Source organism: Diceros bicornis, chromosome 7 (genome assembly GCF_020826845.1).
Source record: "Diceros bicornis minor isolate mBicDic1 chromosome 7, mDicBic1.mat.cur, whole genome shotgun sequence".
NCBI classification, from domain to species: Eukaryota; Metazoa; Chordata; class Mammalia; order Perissodactyla; family Rhinocerotidae; genus Diceros; species Diceros bicornis.
The window spans coordinates 59,628,174-59,637,881 of record NC_080746.1 but is presented as its reverse complement, the minus strand read 5'-3'; the positions used below and the strand labels follow the sequence as shown (position 1 = coordinate 59,637,881).

The window sequence follows — 9,708 nt, the reverse complement described above, 5'->3', positions numbered from 1 at the left end:
GGCCCTGCCTGGATGGCAGGGTGTTTCTACAACCAACAGACTATGTGCAGTGGCCAGGGGACCAAGCCAGAGGAGGAACTACAGGGCAAATTATTTTTTATCTGAACATGTTTTGGGAACCAGGAGCTTCTTCATGTGTCTGTCTTCTCCTCTAGGATCTCCTCTACTGCCAGTGAAATAACTGTAAATCCCTTAGCTCTTCCCTGTCTGAATGCCAGGACCCCCCTGTGAAAAGTATGCCTGAGAGGTTATATGAGCTTGGGAGAGAAAAGCAGGTGGGAGAGAGGTTTTGGAGGGGAGAGCTCAGGGCAGAGGATGGGAATATGGTTAGGGACCTTGATCAAGGCCTCAGAACTTACTCCAGCTCATCCCCTTCAGCCCTGATGCCCAGAAGGCACAGAGCACTTTAGGAGCTGGAATCCCATAGATTCTCTCAATATTCATTTATTCACTTACCACCCGTTCAACCAACATGTAGCAAGTGCTAACTATGTTGACAGCACCATAATAAAATGTGGAACAAAATCAAATCCACTTAAAATTTATTTATATCGTTTTGTATGTTAAACTAATGCTTTGATTCCATCATCCACGGATTATCAATGGAATATTTTCATTGATAACCTTCCACGCTTTTTTCTCCCCTATTTATGGATTTATATATTGTTGAGATCATAGTGTACATGTGGCATGCTCTTTCAATAAATTTCATAATAGAGGAATTTTCAATGGTAACAAATGTCCTATAAACCACATAGCTCCTTTAATGCAGCTGCATTTGTCTCTAGTCTGACACAATGCCACACACATAGTACTCTACAAATATTTCCTGAAGAAATTGAGTGACTAAAGATTTCACCTTGGTGATGTACTGCAGTATGTTTAACCATTCCATTATTATTGAATATTTATATAGCTCCCATTTTTCTCTGTTAAAAATATTCTGTGATTGAAAATATGTTCAACATCACTAATTATTAAAGAAATGCAAATCAAAACTACGAGATACCACCTCACACCTGTCAGAATAGCTATTATTAAAAAGACAAGAAAAAACAAGTGTTGGAGAGGATGTGGAGAAAAGGGAACCCTCATACACTGCTGGTGAGAATGTAAACTGGTGCAGCCCCTATGGAAAACAGTATGGAGATTCCTTAAAAAATTAAAAATAGAAATACTATATGATCTAGCTATTGCACCTCTGGGTATTTATTGAAAGAACACAAAAACACTAATTCAACAAAATAAATGCACCCCTATGTTCATTGCAGCATTACTCATGGTAGCCAAGAACTGGAAGCAACCGAAGTACCCATCAGTGGATGAATGAATGCAGAACATGTGGTATAGGGGCCAGCTCAGTGGCGGAGCAGTTAAGTTCACACTCCGCTTTGGCAGCCCGGGGTTGGCAGGTTCGGATCCCAGGCGCGGGACTGACGCATAGCTTGTCAAGCCACGCTGTGGTGGCATCCCATATAAAGTAGAGGAAGATGGGCATGGATGTTAGCGCAGGGCCAATCTTCCTCAGCAAAAAAAGAGGAGGATTGGCAACGGACATCAGCTCAGGGCTGATCTTCCTCACACACACACACAAAAAAAGATGTGGTATATATACACAATGGAATACTACTCTGCCATAAAAAAAGATAAAATCTTGTCATTTGCAACAATGTGGATGGACCTTGAGAGTATTATGCTAAGTGAAATCAGTCAAATGGAGAAAGACAATTACCTTATAGCTTCACTCATATGTGGAAGATAAACAAACAAACACATAGATACAGAGAACAGATTGGTGGTTACCAGAGGGGAACAGGGTGAGGGGAGGTCAAAAGGGGTAAACAGGCACATGCGTATGGTGATGGTTGGAAACAAGACTTTTGGTGGTGAAGATGATGCAGTCTATACAGAAGTCGAAATATAATAATGTATGCCTGAAATTTATTTAAAGTTATAAACCAATGTTACCTCAATAAAAAGAAATATTTTGTGATGAACACATTTATAATAAGCTTTTGTACATGTTCTGGATTATTTTATTTAAATATTTGATGTTCCAAAGAAGGAAATTGTTATGGTAATGTTTCTATTTCCATGTAGTGTTTTTTATTATTGATGTAAATTTTTCATAATTTAATAATTATTTGTAATTCATTTTTTTGTGAAGAAGTTAATTTTTTTTTCACAGGAAACCTACATTTTGCCAGGCACTTTGCAATATGGGAGTGAACAAGACGGGTGCCTTTGTGGAATTTATGGGACAAAGTAAAAAATAGACAATAAAGAAAAAATAAAAAGCAAAATCTTCTAATTAAGTATTTTTGTCCAGTAATATTTTGATGCCATATATTTAGAACTTGTGGAAGCCCTTGATATTTTAAAGATATAAAACCATTTGGAGGCCATTTTACTTCAAAATATTGCCCAGGTTTTATTCCAGACTAATGCCCATTTGCTTTATTGTAGAAGCTAATACTGCTTCGAGACTCATGTTATCTACCGTTTCCTATTCCTTAATGCTATCTGAAGGTCTTCTAGATTCCCTCACAAACAAATGCATGCAAGTCTAATACTGGTATCATAGGAACTTCAATGTCCATGTGGAAACCTGATTCTTCACCTTGTGCTATTGATTCCATTTCCTCCTAATCTCAATTGCATTTCCCTTCACTCCACTTTAGTTATGCATTCCCATAATTATATCCGTTCTCCACCACCAAGTCACTTATTCAAACATCCCACTCTCTAGCCACAATTACTTGCCCAAGTATGTGCTGACTATGTCTGTCTTTTAACTTCACAAAAACTATTAATCTATTAACACTACAATTTTCTTTCTAAACCTCCAATCCACTCTGTATGATTTTCATTCTTAATTAACTTTAGATTCCATGCCCTTCATTATAATAACTTTCTTTTAACTATACTCAAATCCTTTAAATCTTTTCCTCCATTCTATCTGTTCCATCTCAACTTTATTATGAACCAAATCAAGAACCATAGTTGGGTAGTGACCGGGAGAGCAGAATGGTGCTACTAAAATGATTACCAACCTAGACTATTAACAGAGCCCAGCAAACTTACACATTTGCTCGTCAGCTCACTCTCCCACTCCACCTAATTAAAGCATCACATATACACTCTATTCAAACCTCTAACCTTGTTTCCAGAACCTACCTCCCTATTCTTGTCAGAAAAGCTTGCCTACTAAACCAGAATCAATTAGTTAGAAACCCACAGAAATTCAAGACAATAAATTTAAAAATATATCTGCATCTGCTCCCACCCGCTCCTCCTTCCTTTCTGTTGGAGGAACAGTCTCTCCTGTCAAGGAATAATTCCTACATTTGTTCTCTGGACACTGTCTAAGAAAGAACAGCCTGAGCATTCATAACCATGGACCTGCAAAGCATTACTTAGTGTGAAAATTTGCAGTATCTGTATTGTCTGGGAAAACACCAGCTGAGAAATTAACCAATAGCTGTCCTCATGTGGAGAATCCATTAAGATGGCAAATAAGCATATGAAAAGATATTCAACATCATCATACTTCATTAAGGAACTGCAAATTAAAACAACAATGAGATACCACTACACACCTATTAGAATGGCTAAAACCCAATACACTGACAACACCAAATGCTGGTAAGGATGTGGATCAACAGGACTCCTTACTCATTGCTGATGGAAATGTAAACTGGTAAAGCCACTCTGAAAAACAGTTTGGCAGTTCCTTATAAAGCTAAACATACTCTTACCAAATGATCCAGCAATCACATTCCTTAGTATGTGCCCATAGGAGTTAAAAACTTATGTCCACACAAAAACGTGCACATGGATGTTTACAGAAGCTTTTTCATAATTGCCAAAACTTGGAAACAACCAAAATGTCTTTGAACAGGTGAATGGATAAACAAACTCTGGTACATCCATACAATGGAATATTATTCAGCCATATAAAGAAATGAGATATGAAGCAGCAAAAAGACACAGAGGAACTTTAACGATTAAAAGCAAGTGAAAGAAAGTAGTCTGTAAAGTTTACGTACTGAATGATTCCAAACTTATGATATCCTGGAAAAGACAAAACTATGGAGACAGTAAACCAGTCAGTGGTATCCAGGAGTTCAGGGAGAGCAAGAAGGGATAAATAGGGGGCATGTGGGAATTTTTAGGGCATTTAAAATACTCTTTATGATACTGTGATGGTGGATACATGTCATTATACATTTTTCAAAACCCATAAAATTGTACAACACAAAGAGCGTACCCTAATGTAAACTATGGACTTTTGTTAATAACAATGTATCAGTATTGGTTCATTAATTGTAACAAATGTACCACACTAATGCAGGATGCTAATAATAGGAGAAACTCTCTGGGCAACGGAGGATCCAGGGGGGACGAAGATGTATATGGGAATTCTCTGTACATTCCTCTCAGTTTTTCTGTAAAACTAAAACTGCCCAAAAAAGTGATATCTATTAATTTTCTTAATGTAATCCTTTTTGTTTATTTTTTCTTTTGTTTCTCTTGCTTGAGGATACATACCAAAAAGATATTGATAAGACCCATGTCAAAGATCATACTGCCTATGTTTTCTTCTAGGAGTTTTATGGTTTCAGGTCTCACATTCAAGTCTTTAATCCATTTTGAGTTAATTTTTATATATGGTGTAAAATAGTGGTCTACTACTACCATGTGGTGGGGGATGATCTTTGAGAAACAACTCCCAAAAAGTCAAAACTTAGGAGGATAGCTCCCTTAATGATGCCCGTGATTATACCCATCATACTTTGAGAAAGCATATGAAGGAATACAGGTTTTACATGGGTGTCCAAAGATGTGGTGAAATGTCTCCTGGCTCAGCATAGTTCAAGACAGAAAACTTAGTATTCATCTAAATGAGACAATATTACATTGACTATTCCCAAAGCTGACTTGAATATTACAGAGTTAGACATGCTTTCTAGACAGCAGGGTGTCATTCCCCAAACGAGCTGTATTTCAGTCAACCCACAGGCACTGCTTTCAGATTAGAGAGGCAAGTCTGAAAGTCTCAGGTAAGTTGCTCCAGAGGTCCACACTCAATGAGCCATTTTTCCTAGTGCCTCAGTTCCAGTTCTCTTGTTCACTGCTGCCAAAGCACATCGCATGGAGGACCAAAATTTCTGAGAAACCACTCTCTGCCATCACCAAAGTCACTTCTGCTTTGGAAACAGCACATAAACCACTTGGTCTCATATCTGTTTCGTCTTGACCCCATAAATGATGGGATTCAGCACAGGTGGAGCAAGCATGCTGACATTGGCCAGCAGAATATGGACATGTAGTAGGATGTGGTGTCCAAAGCACTGAGTAAGAACTGAGAAGACCCTAGATCCATAAAAGAGGATGATGACACAGACGTGGGAGCCACATGTGTTGAGAGCTTTGTGGTGGGCATCTTTGGAGAGGATATGCAAGACAGCATGGAGAATCAGAACATAGGAACCAAAAATGAGGACAATATCTAGGATCACTGTTGACATTAAGACAAAAAACTCATACCAGATGTTTACTTGGGTGTCATCACAGGCATATTTTGCCAAGCCAACGTGTTCACAGAATGTATGTGTAAGGATATTATTTCTGCAAAAAGTCAGCCTCTTCAGAAGAAATATCATGGGAAAAAAATGTACAGTGTGCTCTCAAGAAAACAGCCACACCAATTTTTGCTCTCAGAGAGTGGGTGAGTATCATGGTGTACCTCAACAGGTAACATATTGCAATGTAGCGGTCAAATGCCATAATCAGCAAGATGCCTGACTCAGAAATGAAGGAGGAATGTTGAAAGTAGAACTGGGCAATGCAGCTATCAAGAGAGATTTCCCTATTATTGCACCAGAAAATGGCCAATGCCTTGGGTTCCTGGTTGTGGCAAAGACAACGTCAACTCCAGCCAGCATACAGAGGAAAAGATACATAGGTTCATGGAGGCTGCTTTTGATAAGGATAATGAAGATGAGCAGACCATTTCCAAGGTGGGCAAAGACATAGGAGATGAAGAAAGGGATGGAAATCCACATATATAGGTCTTCTCAGCCCAGAATGCTCAGCAGATAAAGGACTACATTGTTAACACCAGTGTGTTTGAAGCTAGCCATTCCTGAGGCAGGCTGGTGTGGACTTTATCTTTAACTTTACCTAATAGAGACAAAGATAAATATAGATTATATATAAATGTTCTCCTTGAGTTTTCTTATTAAATATATCAAATTAAATACCTGCATTTACCACTGTTTCCTCCTAATACCCTGATAAAATGTCAGTAAAATAAGAAAAAAACATATAAACATAGAAAGAAGAGAGGATAATAGCAGAGAAGTGGCAAAAACATTTTTAAAGCTTAAAAGCAGATAGATGACTATTGACTAAGCAGAGGGAATAAAACTAAAAGCTTCTAATTGAAAACAAGAATCAAGATAATATTCATTGCAGAACCCAGACAGTCTCAAGCATTAGAGGTACAAGGTAATTCTCTAAGTAAGGATAAAGATGGGATTTTTTGAAAAGGATTATTGGTTGAAAATCTGTGTAAAGAGCAGTTAGACTCCTGGATCCTCTTTCCCAACCTGCTGACCCAGGCACCACTTTCTTTACCCAGAAGAATACTGGAAGTTTATTCTCTGGTGAGGTTAAGCCTGGAAAGTTCTGGAGACTCTAAGCATAGCTAGAGCAAGTGTACTATACAAAAAGCAGAGGATTAAATGAAAGGCTGCATACTGAACAAAACGAAACCCCAGTGAACTTCTATTTTTGTCTGCTAATGCTAGCTTACATAACCCTATATCCAGATCTTACGATTCATTCCAGTTGAAGAATGAGGTACCAAAATGTGACCAGAGGTTCTGTGTGTAGGCATGGGATTTGTTTAGGGAGAGACTTTTTGTCCCATTACTCCAATCCAAAATTTTACACCAAGATAAGTCAAAAATTTCTAAGAGTAGAAAAAGTTATTTAAGATTGTCAAAGACCTCAAAAGATTTACCCCCCTTTTAAACAAGACTTAACCCTTCCACAGGAAACTACTGGAAGATAAGCACCACCAAAGTGAGAAAATGAACCAAAAATAGATAAACATAGGCTTCAACAAAGGAGCTAAAACAAAGTGATACAATAAAGGAGAGAGAATTGTGAAGGAAGGAGGGAATTCCTTCAACAACCGTGAAGGCTGACAAGGTGAAGAAGCCTAGAGTATCATGAGTCTAGACTGGATCAAGGGCACAGAGGACACCTAAAGGAAATTCTCAAAGGAAAAAAAGAAAAGCTTGTTTTAAAACATAATTTATATTTCTAGTGAAAATTAAGGCACCTAAAAACTAAGCAAACAAAAAAATACATAATTATTTTCTCCAGGGAAGAAAAAAAATTTTAACAAGAAAAGAAATGTGATCATATGTCACTATGTAACTCACTTATTATAATCATAATAATGTAAACACATGTATAAAGAGAACAGACTAATGGTTACCAGAGGGGAAGGGGGTTTGGGGGCGGGCAAAAGGGGTAAAGAGGCACATATGGATGGTGACGGATAAAACTTAGACTATTGGTGGTGAGCAGAATGCAATCTATACAGAAACCGATAAACAATAATGTACACCTGAAATTATACAATGTTATAAAGCATTATGACCTCAATAATAATAATAATAATGTAAACATAAATATGCATCTCAAAATCATGATATAACTCTATGTATTAATACAATCAAGAAAAGAGAAGTTTGTATGTGTGTGTGTGTGTGTATGGGGAGAGGGCAGGATTTACATATAGGGAAGCTAAATGTCCATCTTTATATAAATTTATATAAATGCCCATCTTTATATATATTTATGTGATTTACATATATATCAAGAAACAACAATATAAACATGCTGTTTATCTATGTGAAGGTAAATACCAAAAAAACAGCTACAAGTGTTAAAGTGGTTGTTGCTGAGGAACAAGAATCAGAGCTGGGATGGGGCAGGGAACCTCTACTTTTATTGTACACCTGATAGGAATCTTGGAGTTCTTTTAACTATGTATATGTATAAAATTCACAAAAATAAAATTAAAAACAAGTTCTATTAATAAAATACCTAGCTCTTCACCTAAAATATATTGACTCCTCTCTCTTGAGAAGAAGTCTAGGACAGCCGGCATTGGAGCAGGCATCGTCAGTCTGATGGAGATGTTTCCTGCAGTGGACAATTACCACCTGTATATTGCATGGTCACACAGATGCTGCAAGAGAACATACTTTTCCAAGGAATGTCATATTCCTAGAGGAAATGGAAAAGTGGCATCAAAAAGAGTAAGGGCATGATGTGTGTGCCATAGACCTAATGCTAAAAGAACAGGTAAAGACAAGAGGAACAGAGACAGAGATCAAACATGATCAGAATTTGGATGGAGAATAGCCTTCAGAAGCTGACGGACGCTTTGAGAAAAGGAACAGCCAAGGAGACTTGTTGTGGTTAGAGCCATAGAGGAAAATCAGGGAATTGTGGAACGGCCTTTGGAAATGGTTGCCTAGAACAACTGCTGGTATGATTCTATTTTTCCTAAAAGACTCTACCGCGTGCCTCCTTCCCAAAGAAGTTTTCCTAGGCCTGCCCCAGACATCTCCCTGCTTTGTGCTGCTGAGCACTTTCCCTATCCCTCTCACCTGGAACTTCGTAGAATCTGCCAAGGGAAACAGTGTTTTGCCTACATGATCCATCTCCCGTAAGTCACAATTTTCTAAATGTTAGAAAATACTTCTCATTAATCAGAAACTACCTTCTTATCTATCAAGCATCTCTAACAAGCTATGAATTCTTGGATGGACTTGCCATGTCCTTTCATCAACGTGTGCCTAAAGCAAAGCACAGAAGGAAAGACAAATAGGAGGGTGGGAGGGAAGGCAGGCCAGTGAGAGAGCAAATTTAAGATCACTGGCCAAAGCAAGGCTTTCCTTTGAGGACTCAGGTTCTCAAATCCAAAAGAGACTTAAAATGTCCTCTGAGACCTACCATCTATTTCTGCCCTGTCATCCCAAATGTTAGCCATTGGTCTCTTCTACAATCTATTCACGAGACTCCAGTCAAACATCCCAATATTCCAACATTCCAAATTAGTTCCATTACCTTGGGCCTGTGAGGGGTTCTAAGATATAGCTCTACTCTCCCCTACTCCTAGAATCTTACCTCACACGTGACAAAGTCAGTCATCAGCCTCATACCAAGTCTTTTGAAGCAGAAATGGAATCAGTGACTGGCAGAAACTTAGGGAGTTGAAGATTAGACTACAGAATGACTCTCTTCATGAGATCTCAGGAGGTCACTTATATTCCACAGCCCCATTGCCCTTGGGTTTTGACTCCACCAACTCACCCACAGTCCCACGTGCACCGAGTCATTATGCCTACTTCCTATGACCTTTTTCTCTTGACCTCTGGTCCTCTGACACCTCTCCTGTTATTTGATCTCTATCTTTAAATTTTATGTGTGCATGTTTGTGGCTTTCCATACCCAGAGGCTCTCACTCCTAACCTAATGTCCCCTCTTGAGAAATCCCTGTGGTTTTTTCAAGAAGCATTACATCCACTTTAATCAACACTCTCCTTTACTTAAAACAGGCATCCATTTGTTTTAACTGGCATCTATTCTTAGGAAATATTTCTTTATAATTAAGATAAA

General features: G+C 38.2%; 1 pseudogene; it reads right to left on the bottom strand.

Annotated features, from left to right (window-relative positions):
* Positions 1 to 5,201: 5,201 nt before the first annotated feature.
* On the bottom strand, positions 5,202 to 6,146 carry LOC131407965 (olfactory receptor 52B4-like; annotated as a pseudogene).
* Positions 6,147 to 9,708: the final 3,562 nt, after the last annotated feature.